The sequence below is a fragment of the Mus pahari genome, chromosome 5 (assembly GCF_900095145.1).
Source record: "Mus pahari chromosome 5, PAHARI_EIJ_v1.1, whole genome shotgun sequence".
Taxonomy (NCBI): Eukaryota; Metazoa; Chordata; class Mammalia; order Rodentia; family Muridae; genus Mus; species Mus pahari.
The window spans coordinates 42,205,971-42,222,089 of NC_034594.1; the positions used below are offsets into that span (position 1 = coordinate 42,205,971).

A 16,119-nucleotide genomic window follows, 5' to 3' on the forward strand; every position below is an offset into this window, starting at 1 on the left:
AAAAAAAAAAAAAAAAAAAAAAAAATACTTCCTAAAAAGGCTGTAGGCAGGGGCAGACATGGTAGCACACATTTCTGCTCCCAGTGCTCAGGAGGCTGAGGCAGGAGGGTCCCAAGTTCAAAGGCTACACCACTGAGCTCCTAGCCAATCAGGGCTATATGTAGGACAGCCTCAAAACAACATAAAAGTCCTCCTTGAAGCTATGTTCTAAAATTAATTGTAAAATAACACATTGGCCACAAGGAGGAGGGCAGCCTTTTAGGGAAAGCACCACAAAACACTGTGACAAGATCTGAGCACGATTCTCTCTAGAGCACTCTGACCCCTCTGTGTGAGCCTCTCCCTGTCACTGCTGTTCTCTGAACACATCTGCTTCGATGGCCACACCACTGCCACAGCATCTCTAACTGCCACTGTCATTTTCTATTCTGCCACCTTTAAAGCACAGGCCTAACAATGTACAGCTATTCTCATAACTTAGGATGTATATAAACTCTTGGGATGTTTGTTTTCTAACTCTATGCAGATGGCAACAATATTATCCAAGAGTGGCCACCTCTAAAATTACAGTCTCCTACTTATAGACTTTAAGCTATAAGGTTTTCTTTTACTTGGTCTTTTAAAAGTGAATTTGAGTGTAATTTGATCAAGAAAAAAATAAATAAAGTGGCTAAATAGACTATACTAATTCTTAAACCAAAACACCTATACATTAATGTAATAAAATTTGACTGAAGGCAAAAATATGTCAACAGCTAAGACTAAAAGAGAAACCTGCCCATCTCCCAAAAATATGAAGTCATGATCAAGCGCATGCCAAGATAATTAAAAATAAATGTTATGTGCCCACGACTCCTCAAAAGACTGATATATAAATAAATTCACAATATGAATTTAAATTAATTAAATGTCCTTACCTGATTTATTTGAAAGGGTTAAGGGTAGTTTATGCAGCGGAGAGATCACTCATTGCCTCTGGGAGGAATCAGGGATGGGGCTCAAATATGGTCAATTTTCTCATCTGTAAAGGGAAGATAACTGTATGTACCTCATTGAGTTGCTTAGCAGAATTAAATTAGGTAGTTCAAGAACACGTGTTTAGCATGGTACCCAGCACACAGTAATCACTTACCATTAGCTACTATTAGAAGTAGTAAGTAGTAGTTTATTAGTATTATCATTTTCATCTCCAACCCACAGGGCTAAACTGCCCTCTCCCTGCTGCTAGCGGTTTCCTAATGGTACAGTGTAATTCTCCCTACTTCCCACCCTCCTACCTCCTTGGGGCTGGAGTTACAGAATGCACTGAGAAGTTTCTCCTGTGCTCCACATTTAAAATCTACATCTAAAAAAAATGTTTGTAGCTTTGTAAAGACCACTTAGGTATTGATTTTCTTCTGAGAGAAAACACTAGCAGAAGCCAGGCTTGGTGGCACACACCTTTTACCCCATTTGAGAAGCAGAAACAGGTGCATTTCTATGAGTTGGAGGCCAGCCTAGTCTACATGGTGAGTTCCAGGACAGCCAGGGCTACATAGTGAGACGCTGTCTCAAAAAGAAAAAAAAAAACAAAACAAAACAAAACAAAACAAACAAACAAACAAACAAAAAAGCTATTGGAACAATGTTTGGTGCCAATGTTTGGGCATGGCTTCTTCACTAGCACGCACAGCCCAAGTTAGATTCTCCAGTAATCCCCATGCATGCACACGTGTGTACACACACACACACACACACACACACACACACACACACACCTGATTTGGTTAGAACTGTCATCAGCTCCAGTTAATAATTCTTTACAACAAATGCTTCCTGAATCCCTGCCTGTGCCACAACTATTGCAGAAATCCTAAACTGCAAGCCCACTAAGGAGAAACAGTAAGCTGTGACTAAACTCGGATTCTCTTGTTCTAAGAACCTGAAGCCAAAGGCTCCTTCCTCAGTTCCTGAATCCATTCACTTTTCCTTTCTCCTGGTGGTTGTCCGGAGTGTCTGACACCCTGGACCCTTTCTCTGTCCTGGCCTCCATCTCTGGTCTCCACACTCAGCACAAAGTTGGCCAAGCTTCTTTTCATTTCACTTTCTAGGGTGATGAAAGGCCTACAGTGGGGCACAAGTGGACCATGGGCAGACTTCAGCAAACGGTGCTCTTCTAAAGGCTCCAACTTAAACAAGTTTCAGCAAGTTACTGAATTAAAAAAAAAAAAAAGCAGACCTCACAGGTGTGGTGGCTCATCATTCCTATGCTCTCAACACTAGAACACTAGGGAGGTTGAGGCAGAAGGATTGTTGAGAATTCGCTCAGGCCAGCTAGAACTAGTGTAAGATACTGTCACAAAAAAAAAAAAAAAAAAAAAAAAAAAAAAAAAAAAGAAAAAAAAAAGCATCACACAGAAGCTCGATGGGGAGCTGGCTACAAGTTCAAGAACACCCAGCTACATGAACCTTCTCTCAACACACACACACAAAGAAAGAAATTAAAAACNTCAGGCCAGCTAGAACTAGTGTAAGATACTGTCAAAACAAAAAAAAAAAAAAAAAAAAAAAAAAAAAAAAAAAAAAAAAAAAGCAAAAAACAGAAGCTCGATGGGGAGCTGGCTACAAGTTCAAGAACACCCAGCTACATGAACCTTCTCTCAACACACACACACAAAGAAAGAAATTAAAAACTGAAATCTAGCCCTACCTCCAATCCCTTCAGAATTTTCAGAATGTAAAATTTCTTACAAAATTTAATATTTTCAGGTCAGCAGCTAGTTGAAATTTCTAAATAAACATTCAAGACCAAGTTATTTTATGATATTTAATCTATAAAATCACTAAGTTATACACACAAAAGTATAAGTCACACAAGGTATTTCAGGGAGTTATTCTCATTTTTCATTTGTATCTGACTCCAGATTCCAAATCAATGTATAGACGTCACGCACACAAATCCACTTTCATTGCCTGAGACTCACTACTTCGGATCTACCTCTTTCTTTCATTTCAGCTGCCCTCCCACCCAGCCATTCTGAGACCAGCAGACCCTCTAAACAGCCTCTGCCACCTCGCCTCCTGCTCTCTGGCCCTCAGCCACCTCAGCTCCTAGCTGTCTCCTGGGCGCGCCTCACTGGCCATCCAGCCGTGCCCTCCCTCACTCTACCGACTCTGTGCAGCTACAACCCTGATCTGCTCTATTTAAGTAAATGTATCTGGCAAAGACCTTCAGGTCACTGTCAAGATCAACAGAAATCCATATTCCTTACCAGCAGAGTCTGCACTCCGCACAATTCCACATTCCCTTGCTCCAAGGCCACACAGAATCACAATTTGCAACACAGAACACTCTATTTATTGTCCCTGGGCACTTCTTCAGCACTTCTTTGGAGTTGCAGGTCCCACCTCCTGAAATACCTAACTCCTCCCATTTGCTTAGGGCAGAAAGACCAGTGCAAAGCCCTGGCAGAAAGGCCTCCTCAGCCGAGGTAGAAAAAAACTCCAGGCCAACCCATTCCTTATCATTCCAGGCTGTAAATATACTCCGTTTTCTTCTCCACCAAGCTAGGGTGGAGAGAGAGGAAGGAAAGGGGAGGGGGAACCTAGAGATACAGCTAGAAGCCCTGGGTTCAATAAGCAATATCCGTGACCCATAAGGAAGTAACATTACAGGCCTAAAATCACTACTCTGCAGGTTCAGAGGTTCAAAGTCATATTTACTGCTAGAGACTCTCTTTTTAAATCAAACTAAGGAAAAATGGGTTTTTGTTTTGTTTTGTTTTGTTGTTTTGTTTATTGTCAGGCTAGGAACTGGCAAAGGCAGCAGACCTGCTACAGGAATGACCACCAATGACTCCTGTCACCTTCTCAGGCCACTCCCGAGTCAGTCTACCAAGGCCACAGCAACCCAGGTCTTCAAAGCCACAAAAGTAACTCTGTTCTTAAGGGGCACAAGCGCACAGGATGTCAAATTCAAAGCACTCACAAGGCCCTGGGTTCAAATTTGATGCCATCAAAAAGGGAGACCCAAAGTTAAAGGGGCAAAGCGGACTCTCTGTGCAGAGCCTCGTTCCCACAGCCGCGCTACAGGACAGGGAAGACAGACATCTCGATTCTTTGAGACAAGTCTCACCCTGGCCCAGGCCAGCCTGAACTCACTTGGCAGCTCAGGCTGACATTGAACCCTCAATACTCCTGCCAGAGTCTCCCAAGTTCTGAGACTACAGCCGAGCTACCAGTCCTAACTTGAAGCTGAGCTGAGATTCATAAAACCAGTAACTTTTTATTTCAGATCATTCGAGTATGTGTGGTTCTGTCTGTGTGTGGGTCTGTGCATTGAAGGTAATGTCTGAGCCTCAGGATCTAGAGTTGCAGTCAGGAGCTGGGAAGGCAGGAACTGGGAACAGAATTTGGGTCCTCCTGGGAGAGCAGCTGACACTGTCACCCATGCTGGAGTGACACTGTCACTCCAGCGCTTTACTTCTTCGTTGCTATTGTGTGGACAAGACTGTACCTATGTGTGGGTGAATGAATGTGTGAGTGCTGGTGCTCCAGCCCAAAGGGTTTCAGAACATCTGGAGCTAAAGTTTCAGGCAGCACCTCTGCGGATGCTGGGAACCAAATTTTAGTTTCCTAGAAGAGCAACAAATGTTCTTAACTGCTGAGCCATCTCTCCAGCCTGCCTCTAATAATAATAATAATATAATAAAATAATAATAATCTATAAATGATAGAGATTAATATTATTACTTTAGATAAGGCCTCCCTATTAAGCTCTAGAACTCACTTTGTAGTAGACCAGGATGGCTTCACATTCACCAAGATCCTCCTGCCTCTGCTTCCTGAGTGCTGGGACTAAATGCATGTGCCACCACACAAAAGAAGTCTTTTAAGATTTATTTTTATTTTGAACAGTAAGGTTAGTTCTAGGGGCTGCCAAGATGGTTCAGTGGACAAAGGTGCTTTCTGTCAATCCTGACAACCTGAGTTCAATTCCTGGGACCCATCTAGCAGAATCAGAAAACTTGACTCCAACCAGTTGTCCTCTGACCCTCACATACATGCTGTGGCATACACAGACACATTAATAGAATACAATAACATTTTTAAAGGACTAATTATAAGGTGTCCCCATCACTAAGGTTAAAGACCACTGCGATCCTCATGCCCAAGCTTTAACCATCTGAAGGCGCGAGCTGACTCCTACCTTGCTTCAGTTTCTAAGCTTATGCTTGTGTTGCATTGAAGTATGTATTTTAGTAAGAAAAATAACAAACAAGGTGTTCCTTAGATGGTGTTACTACAGAATGTAGGTGGGCTAGAAAATCACTAATCCTACAGCAAAGAATTTTATTTTTATTTCCTGATAAAGAAACCAAAGATTAAGAGGAACCGGGATCGGCACCTAGCCCAAAGCCCTGTCCAACCATGTACAAACATGAGAGGGTATGAGTTCACCAAGAGAGATGTAGGTTTTCCCGAGGGATTGGGGGAGGGGGAGAGGTAAACAGGATCATACTGTTTATTATATAGCCAGGCTGGCCTTGAGTTTGAGATCCTCTGGTCTCAACTTCTCTAGCCTTTGATTACAGGCATCCACTACCATTCCTGGCTAAGAATTAGTTTTAAGAGTAAGAATCCCATCCACAAGGCCAGCACTCAGAAGGCACAAGTGGGAAGATCACTGTGAAGCAAAGGCTAGCTTAACCCAAGGACTTCCAAGCTGTGAGACCCTGTCTCCACAATAGCCCCTTTCTCATAGCTAACTAGACAGACAGACAGACAGACAGATCAATCATATGTGCAAAACAATTAGAGCCAAGCATCTGTCACCTTGAATCAGGGAAGGAAAAACAGGATGCCTAACACTTTAACTTAAATTTCTCCCGAATCTCAAAGTGGCCAGGAGCATTGTCTAAAGTCAGCATTCACACAGAGGCCTCTGGGACACAGCCACAGCTGATGCAGTGGGAAGCGGCTGCTCTGACAACAGAGCCGCATTCACCCTAGATTCCATCCCGTGCAGCGCCCCCCCCCCCCCAGGCTCACCTCCGGCTTCACGGGCTACCAGGTGTGAAGCGGCTGTCTTCAGATGCAGATGCTCACCTTGGCTTCCGGTATCTAAGACCCCGGTGCAGACCAGCTCAGATACTCAGAGCTGAGCCCACAAGGTCTTAGGGAAGAATGAATTTCAAGTGTTTGCTTGGACTAATGTGTGTAAGTGTTAAGACTTCGGATTGTTTAAGTCCATCTAAACTAAAATTTTCAATCCTTTCAAATTAGCAGCAATAGGAGCCAGACAGAGGACTCAGCAATCGAGAGTATTTGTTGCTCATCAAAGGCCCCTTGTTGCTCATCAAAGGCCCCAGACCAGTCCCAGCACCATTGTGGCTGCTCAAACCATCTGGAACTCCAGTTCTAGGGAATCTGACTCCCTCTTCTGGCCTTCTCAGGCATAACACCCACATGGTGCTCAGAGGACCGCACCAGCAGGCAAAATAACACACACACACACACACACACACACAAAGAATTTAGAAATAGCAGCAATGTAATTTTCTGGAAAAAGAACAGTGGTAATAGGACTCACAAATTTCTTTATAAAGTCTTTCAGAGAAAAGTTGATTATTTCAGACTTATAAGTTAAACATCTACCTTTTCTTTTCTTTTTTTCTTTTCTTTTTTTCCTTGAGACAGGATTTCTCTGTGTAGTCCTAGCTGCCCTATACTGTAACTCTCTCTGTAGACCAGGCAGGCTAGCCTTGAACTCTAAGATCCGCCTCCTTCTGCCTCTGCTTCTGCCTCTGTTTCTGCCTCCTAAATGCTGGGATTAAGGATGTGTGCCACCACTGGCAGGCTAAACATCTACTTTTTAAACAAAACAACTCATAGTGAAATAGACACTCTCTTTCAATTTAAAACTAACTCAGTATGTTCTCATAAAGTCTCTTAGTAATTTGAAATTAAATTTTAAAATATCAAATTTACCATTTCTTCAGGAATAAAATAGCCCACAAATGTATTACAGCACAGAATTAAAATGTTTGAGACAGGATGGGGGAAAAAAAAAATCATAAAACTTTCAGTACTTTTTACATATACAATTTTTGAAACTCTAAGAATATGAAGCTGATGATAAGCATTAAACATATTACAAAATAGCAAGATTTCTTTCAACTTTTAAAATAGGCTGGGAAAGGAGACTCAGAATGATTTTTCTTCTATGCAGTTTGCTCTAAGAATAAAGGCCAGTGATAACAGAAATAATGGGTTTTGCTACACACATACATGAAAACACCCTAGTCAATAAGCAATTTCAATTAATCAATAATGATAAAACAACCAGTACAAGTAATTTGCATTTTGATACCAAATCCATACCATCTTCAAATATCAAGACTTTCTTAGGCACAATTCTAAATGACTAGATATCTAAAAAAGAGCTCTCTTTTAGCCAGACAAAACCAAAGGGTCCTTGGTAGGAATCGTGAAAGGAGCCTCCCCGTGATGCCTGACAGAAGCCAGCGCTGACCAAGGCATGGATGACTCCGATGCTCTGCAATGGACAGGCAGGCAGCTTTCCACTAACTGCTCTGTAGACTGGACCACCTCTGCCAGCAACTTCCAACCTGCAACCAAGCAGGGTACACGAGCACCATCTCACACACACACACACACACACACACACGCAATGCATGCACATGCACACACACACACACACACACACAACCCCAAGCTCTGAGAGAAGTTTGGAAATTAAAAAAAAAAACTAATAAAAAAAGTCAAATGAACTCTCTACACATGCCCACACTGGGGCTGGGGATGGCAGGGCCACACTGCAATTTCAACACCCAGGTGAGGTCAGTTGTAGCCTCAACAAACAGCCTATCCTTGGAAAGAAAGAAATCCTTGATTTGGAAACTTAAGTTTACTCGACGAAAGAAAAAGAAGAGAAAAAAAAAAAAAGTTTCAGAGCTGATGGCACCAAAACAGAACCAAAAAAAAAAAAAAAAAAAAATCGAGTTCGTTTACAGGGTAGGCCAAAGCCAAACTATTATAATGTTCAGTTCACAGGGCTCCTCCACAGACACCCCCACCCCCAAACTAGAGCAATACGAACTCTACATTTCCATAAAACCCCATGGTTCCTATTCTACAGTGACACCTAAGGACATCACCTAAACCTAAATAGGCTCCGAACAGATCGGGCACTGCTCCTTGAGCTGCAGGTAGATCTTTCCTTCACCAGGCGCCCAGCCCTCCAGGTCCTTCCTCCCAGTTTTGAATGCTCGGTCTGTCAGCCGAGGTCTCCCCCCAATGGCTTCAGCGTCTGAGTCGGTTCTAACCGGACAAGTGACCAACTAAGAGGGGTAAAGTCCTACCACGGAGGGCAGGGGACGGCTCCAGAAGCCTGCCTGGTCCTGCCCCTCTCCTGACAGTTTGCTCTCTGCTTAACTACCTTCCTGCCGGAGCTGTCCAGACAGGGAGACTGAGGACCCAAAGGAGTCCGGGAGAGAAGGTGGGGGTGGTGATAAAGGCACAAGAGGCACCCCCACGGCTTCTTGGTGGGGTGCCGGATTTTTTTTTTTTTTTTTTGAAAAAGGAGGGGAGGCCGATGGCCCCAGACTTTGCAATAGAAAGAGCAGCACCTGAATCTACCTCCTCCCTTCCCCACCCCCGACAGCCCAGTCACTAACTAATAAAGCTACGAAAAACCCCTTGAAAACTTTTCCAAACCGGAAGAGAAGGCTTCTCCCCGGGCCCCGGAGCTCTTGGGGAATGGGCTGGAGTTGGCAGCCCCGTCGGGGATCGCGGGGAGCGGGGTGGGGCGCGGCGCGGGCGAGGGGTGCAGGGGCGGAGTACCTTGAACGGCCAAGGAACTGGCAGAGAGTTTTCGAGCCTCAGCCGAGTGCTCGCCCCCCGACGCCCTCGGGGGTCCCGGGCGCTAGGACCGGGGCTCCCCGGAGAGGAGGCAGCCCCCCAATTCGGGCCTAAAAGGAAACTTTCCGGGCCGCGGCTGCACCTGACTCCTCGCCGCCCCTCCACCCCACGCCCGCCAGGCCGCCCGCCCCGCCCCGGCCAGGCCGCCCAGAGCGCCGTGGAGCGGGGGGGATCAATAAACCCAACAGTTACCGGAATCCGGGGGGCCCCGTGTGCGCGATGCCCGGGGACGCGGTGCTGCCGCACGGTCCCCACTCCGAGGCCCCGGCGCCCCGGTCCCCGCCGCCCAGCCTTCCGTCCCGCGGGAGAGCTCGGGGCCGGCGCAGGATGCAGCCCGCCCGCCCGCCCGTCCGCCCGCCCCGAGGCCCCGGGGGACCCCAGGGGCGCGGGAGGCCTGTGGCGCGGGGGCAGGGCGCGGCCGCCGCGGGGCCCGAGGCCTAGGGCGCCCCCCGCTTCCGCAGCACTCCCGGGGCCCGGCCCGCGCAGGCCGCGCCGCTCGCTCGCCGCGCTCAGGCCGCCGCCGGAACCCCCGCCGACGCTGCCCGCGGGCGTCCCCGAGGCCCCCGGTGCCCCATCCCCCGCCACCCCAGCGCCGGCCCCACTCACCCTTTCATTCTCCGCCCGCGGCCTGGCGTGGGCCGGCGAATCCCCGGCCTCACGTAAGCGCGCTCGCCGCCCGCCCGGCCTGCGCGGCCCAGCCCGCCGCCCTACGGGAGCCCGGGGATGTGGGCCGGGCCTGGGGCCGCCTCTGCTTACCTTTCAGCTGCTTTTTTTTTTTTTTTTTTTTTTATATTATTTTACAAGAGCCAAATTGGTTTCTAAAATAGCTAAATATCCCCATGTGGAATGTCCCCTATACCCCCCCCCCCCCCCCCCCCCCCCTCTTCCTCCCCCCCACCCCCCCTCCCTCGCCTAGGCTGACAGATCAGAGAGGCGCTGGCAGTGGACTTAGGGCGCTCGGCTGCTACTGCTCCCTCCCTGGGCTTCGGCAAGAGTCTTTCCCTGTCTAACACGAGGGGTGAGGATCATATTTTTATTTTGGAAACTAAAAAGTGCTCCCGGGGTCGGTGATCATTAAGGGGAAATCCCTGAATATACTCTCCAGCCAAGAAGGCAGGGCTGCCCGCCTGCACTAGAAGAGGCAGCAGCCTCCTACAGCACCACTACAGGCACCGCGAGGACATAACACCACAGAGCAGTTCCTCTGCCCTCCGAAACGACAACTTTCCTACCATCTTGGAGGCAGAGGAGAGAGGGGCCAAGGGGAGAGGTGCACCGGCTCGGGATAAAGTCCAAATTTCTACCTCTCGTCTCTGGAAAAAGCCCATACTTGTGGAAAAGCAGGGAAGAAACAGAAACGAGGTCGTGTGCTCCGTGGTGGGGAATGTTTCTGCACCTTCTGATGGAAAGAAATCTTTACAAGACCCAGGTTTTACGATATTACTGTTTTCCATGTTAACTTTTTCCATGAGGGGGACAATAGCAGCTTACTACTTCTTCTTCTTCTTCTTCTTCTTCTTCTTCTTCTTCTTCTTCTTCTTCTTCTTCTTCTTCTTCTTCTTCTTCTTCTTCTTCAGGCTAATAATGATTTTTCTCTATGGCAGGTCCAAGTTCTGTATCTGGTGGCCAGTCTGCAAATTGGCACTTGCGAGACTTAGAGGTCACAGTATTGTCTTTAATTAATGCTCGTTTATGTTGTATGTATTCGTACTTATGGTCTCATGTATTAGAGTTAAGATTTTGTGGTTTTGGTATCTGAGGAACCGAGGCTGCTGAGAATCAATTGTAAAGAGATGGCTTTTGTCTTCTCTCAGAGCAGTGTAAGTAAAACCTATGGACTGCCCAGAAAGGCATACCACAGCTGTTTATTTTTCACGGTGCAAATAGCAGTCCGTATTTAAACTCTCAGGGCAGCTGAGCAAGCCTGTTAATCTATCGGCCCAAGAAGAAAGATGACTCCTGTAAACCTAGCAACAGATTGAAAGATGCCTTGGATTTTCTTCAAGTAAAATTATTTATTAAGAATTATATCTAGAGGGCTGTCGAGATGGCTCAGCTGGTAAGAGTGCTGACTGCTCTTCCGAAGGTCCTGAGTTCAAATCCCAACAACCACATGGTGGCTCACACCCTGTGGTTGTAACCTGACGCCCTGTTCTGGCGTGGCTGAAGCCAGCTACAGTGTACTTATGTATAATAATAAATAAATATTTTTTTAAAAAAGAATTATATCTAGAATTCCATTTCTGTTATTTTCTTTTATTTTGCATAGATTATTTAATGTTTAGGTCTTTGGTGCATTGCATATATTGCTGCCTGCTTCTTGGAACACAGAATTGAGGGGTGTGTTTCTTTTCCGTAGTGTTGAAATGTTCAGAACTTCCAGTGTAGTGTCATCCTGTTGAGCGACTTTATACATTGCAAAGATGTAATAGGTTTACTTTTTTTAAATGATTTTTTTTATTTTATGTACATTGGTGTTTTGCCTGCATGTGTGTCTGTGTGAGGGTTTTAGATCCCCAAGAACTGGAGTTACAGACAGTTGTAAGCTGCTATGTGGGACTTGAAGTTGGGTCCTCTGGAAGATCAGCCAGTGCTCTTAACCACTGAGCCATTTGTCCAGCCCCAGAATCTCCTCCCTTTCTTTTTTTCAATGAACAAACTTTAGCACATAAACAGGATCAAAGTGAAACTCCACTGGGCACGGGAGACAGCCAGGTACTGCTGCAGACTGTCATGTACTCTAGCAGAGGTGTTAGGAGAAGAAGTAGGGACTAGCCAGGCTTTCTGTATGCTGCAAGGGAATGAGGAATGCTCATTTAAAATTCATTGCAAAGCATTTTAGGTGTAATTGATGTTTAAAATGCCAGTTTCTGAGTTAGAACTTTAAGATGAATTCAGATATTATTTGTTGGGGGAGCTTTATTATCTAAATTTGAATATAAAACTTTCTGTGAGTTTTTCTTCCTTCATTGATGGGAAAAACTATTGGCACTGAAATTAACTAGTTCCTCTCACGTTGGAAACCTTGTGAGGTTGTGTGATATTTACATTTTTATTGTTGGTTTGGTTTGGAGAAAGCTATTAAACCCAAGCCCTGGACTCAGTATGTAGCTCAGGGTAGCATGGAATTCACAGCTTCTTGTGCCTCTCAAGTGCCAGTATTAGTCACATCACCCACCCAGCCCAGTATTTGTTCTGTCCCCCTTGGACATAAAGCACAGTGGTCATACAAGAGAGTAAGTGTCCGTTGCAGGTCGTGGTGGACCTGAAAAGCATGTGTGTGGCTGCACGTCTCTCTCCTCATGTGTGCCTTCCTTTATATAGCCGGTGATTGCCACCCTTCAAGAGCTGAAGCTGCATTTGCGTTAAAGTTAATACTTTTTAGGGTTTTGAGGGGAATGTAGGGGATAAGACAGGGTTTCTCTGTGTAGCCCTGGCTGTCCTGGAACTCACTCTGTAGACTAGGCTGGCCTCGAACACAGAGCCCCATCCTAACCTCTGCCTTCCAGGTCCTGGACCTCTTAAGGGTGGGCGCGTGCTGCCTGACCACCACCCTTGCCACTGGTCAGCTAGACACTTTAATGCATGTGCTATTTTATTCTCTCCTGTTTGGTTTGGCTTGAGACTATGTAACCTACTATGTAACCCTGGCTGGTCTGGAACTCACTATGTAGACCAGGATGGCCTTGAATTCACAAAGATCCCCTTGCTTCTACCTCCTGGCTGCTGGAATTAAAGGTGTATACCACTATAGCCCCTCCCCCCCTTTTTATTTTTGAGGAAGTGTCTTGTCTGGAGTCCAGACTGGCCTTGAACTCCCTATGAGGCCCAAAATAGTCTTGAATTCAAAATCCTTAATCCTTCTGCTAGTCTCTGCAGTGTTATAATTATATGCACCACGACATCTTGTTAGATCTACCTTTTGCTACTAGTGATTTTAGTATTGTAAAAACAGAGTACTTCATTGTGAATATTATAGTGAAGTTGTTAAGAAAATGGCAACTATATTCTATCCTTAAAAGGACTCCTTTAAAACAGTGGTATATATGTATGGAAATGTAACAGTACCCATTATTTTGTATGCTAGCTAAAAAATTAATTTTAAAAAATCTTGTTTAGACATTGTAGATTTAAAGTAAAAGATTCATGTGTGATTAATTTATTAGAATCTGTCTATAAGTAAAAGAGCCATTCTGGGCAAATAGTTGCTGACAAAATCACCAATTTTTTTTTTCTTTAAAGAAAGAAACCACTGATAATAGAAATTGTTATTCAGGTTTACTAAGATTTTTGTTTTACAGGAGCTTATGTTAGAGGTTGTTTGTGTTGTTTTCTTTCTTGAGATAGGGTCTCAAGAACCCTAGGCTAGCCTCAACCTATATTTAGCTGATCCTCCTGTCTCTCCCTTTGAAGTGCTAGATCACAGATGTATACCACCATTGCTCTCTCTTCTTTCTTCTGGACACACAGGTTGACCAGATGTCTGGTCTGGACTCTCCCCCTCACCCTTCCAATGTGAGGTACCATATCCAGCATATTCAAACACTTCTAAAAGCAGTCTCCATACCAAACAGACCATGGTAGCTAATGCCTGTGCTCTCAGTAATAGGAGGCTGAAGCAGGAGGATGGACAGTTCCTGAGACCTTGGTTGAATGGATGGATGGGTATCATCCAAGCACAGAGTTGCAGTTACTACAGAGGCTGGGCAGCATACGTTCCAAGCCCGGTGCTGACTGCTGCGGTGCACCACGCAGACCTGCAGTCCGTACTAAGTTCAGGCTGTATGTGGTAATCTCCCCATGACTGCAGATGAAGGGCTGTGCCTGTCAGTATCCACTACCCCAGCCTAGACAGCTGACCCCAAAAGCCCTGAAGGTGAATAAGTAGCAGGTAGGTATGTGCCTAAATTCTACATTAACATGACCATAGATACTTTCAGTCTAAGCCTTTCTGTTTTAGAAATGGCCATTGATAGTGTTTCTACCTAAAACAAAGATTTGGGTTTTATTGTGGTTACTGGGTTGCAAGAAACTGTTCCTGAGGTAAGCACTGAACGGAGCAGGGATGTGATGATCGCTTTTGATTATTTCAGTGTGAAACTTCTGTAAATATATATAAGTTTAAGGTAGGCATGGTGGCACACATCTTTAATCCCAGCAACTGAGTAGGCAGAGGCAGATGGATCTCTTCAAGTTCAAGGTCAGCCTGGTTTATATACAGGAGTACTCACTCTAGATAGGTAGGTAGGTAGATAGGTAGGTAGGTAGGTAGATATCTCTGATTCAAATGTAGTCAAAATATAGATAATCTGAATTCTAACACTTATCCAGGACCACTCAGACCTGAGAACTGTTACCTGATCTTATGCTAAATAAGAAGGGAGTCTGAGAGTTGCCGAGAGGGCTGCTGGTTTGTCTGTCTTTTTTTTTTTTTTTTTTAAGATTTACTTATTTATTATATATATAAGTACACTGTAGCTGTCTTCAGACACACCAGAAGAGGGCGTCAGATTTGTGTTATGGATGGTTGTGAGCCACCATGTGGTTGCTGGGATTTGAACTCACGACCTCTGGAAGAGCAGTCCGTGCTCTTAACCGCTGAGCCATCTCTCCAACCCCAGTTCGTCTGTCTTAAGTCTCCTCAAAGCCCAGCAGGTGCCCTTCCAGAACTAGGTGGTCAGTGGCCCTGCTGGAGGAGGCCCTTTTCAAGCTATAGACAGAGAATGGCAGTGTCTTATTGGGGGACATTATTTCTCCTGATGTTAAGAAAATAACTCTCCACCAGAAGTCACATCTTTATTTATTTATTTATTTATTTATTTATTTATTATATGTAAGTACACTGTAGCTGTCTTCAGACACTCCAGAAGAGGGAGTCAGATCTTGTTACGGGTGGTTATGAGCCACCATGTGGTTGCTGGGATTTGAACTCAGGACCTTCAGAAGAGCAGTCGGGTGCTCTTACCCGCTGAGCCATCTCACCAGCCCCAGAAGTCACATCTTAAGTGATCATTAGGTGGGTTGTTTTGTTTTGTTTTGTTTAATTAAAGCTTCAAAGCAAGATTAAAGATTGAATTTAGGTAGAATTAGCATTAATAGTCAATCTTTTCTGTAATTTATAACAAGAAAAAAAAAGTGTCCCCAAAGTGATGGTTAGGTTAGTTAAATATTGTAGTAAGGAGAGAAATCCATTGAGACCTCAGGGTAATAAGCAGGGGTTAGCAGAAAGGTGACACTGTTCATTTCTGTGACATTTCTGGCTAAACAAGCTTTTGTAGACCCACTGGGAATATAACCACTATTTTCATGGGAAAATAAATTCCAGGTTCCAGTCAAGTAATTTAGAGATGTTGTGGAACACAGCCACTAATAAGTTTAGAGTTGTGTGCTCCAGAGTCCCTATCACGCCATTTTGATAGATAGCTAGAGTTCAGCAGTAAGGGGAAATGGGGTAAATCGACTCTTACAGATAAAAATGAAGATTAACTATGATCATAGCTCAGAGGAGAAGACTGTCAAAGACTGAGACGGTCGTAGCACAGAAGAAAGGGAAATCCCAGTGACTCAGATCAGATTGTCCCCCCCCTTACTCTGTATGCAGTGCCGCTCCTAGGTGTCACATGATATCATAGATATTTGTGGTTTGTTTTATTCTGTTTTGTTCTAGTAAGAGAGATGAGGCCTCAGACTAGCCTGGCTTTAACGCCGTAAGCCAGACTGGCCTGGAAGCTGTGGAGTCCTTCAGTCGCAGACACCCAAGTGTTAGGATTGCAGGCGTTCCTTAGCCATCATGTCTGGCTTTCTTTTAGACTTGGACCCAGAAGGAGGAACAGTGCAGTGGCTCAGCAGAGAAAGACCCTTGCTGCACTGCCCTGGCAACCTGGGTTCAATCCCTGGCCCCCAGATAAAGGTGATAGGAGAGGTCTGACTCCACAGAGCTATCCTCTGACCCTCACATGTGCACCGCGGTACTCATGCCTCTACGCTGCCACATGATAACGAATAATTCTCTAATCAGAATAGGAAAGAGATGAGGCCAGAGCAGGTAAAACGCACGCCCCTCAGCTTTGCTCAGCCTTCTGTTTGCCTGCTACTGTACTGCCTCTTGTTGTGCCTTCATCTCTGCCTTAAGGTGACAGGGCAGAGTGTTGCCCAGCATACCCAAGGCCTAGAGTGTGATCCCCAGCCCTAGTCAAA

At 45.3% G+C, this 16,119-nt stretch overlaps 1 protein-coding gene across 5 annotated transcripts in view; it reads right to left on the minus strand.

Annotated features, from left to right (window-relative positions):
• Ino80d (INO80 complex subunit D) overlaps positions 1-9,674 on the minus strand; it is a 67,559-nt gene extending 57,885 nt beyond the window's left edge. For 2 of the 5 annotated variants that reach the window (XM_029538374.1, XM_021197702.2), the window contains exons 1-2: positions 9,529-9,674; positions 918-1,021 (exon numbers count right to left, since the gene is read on the minus strand). The gene's annotated coding sequence lies outside the window, so the exon portion shown is untranslated. Of the gene's footprint in view, positions 1-917; positions 1,022-1,132; positions 1,394-8,844; positions 8,975-9,114; positions 9,213-9,528 lie in introns of those variants that run through there. The other 3 variants (XM_029538371.1, XM_029538373.1, XM_029538372.1) reach the window with 3 other exon arrangements.
• Between the last annotated feature and the right edge of the window lie 6,445 nt (positions 9,675-16,119).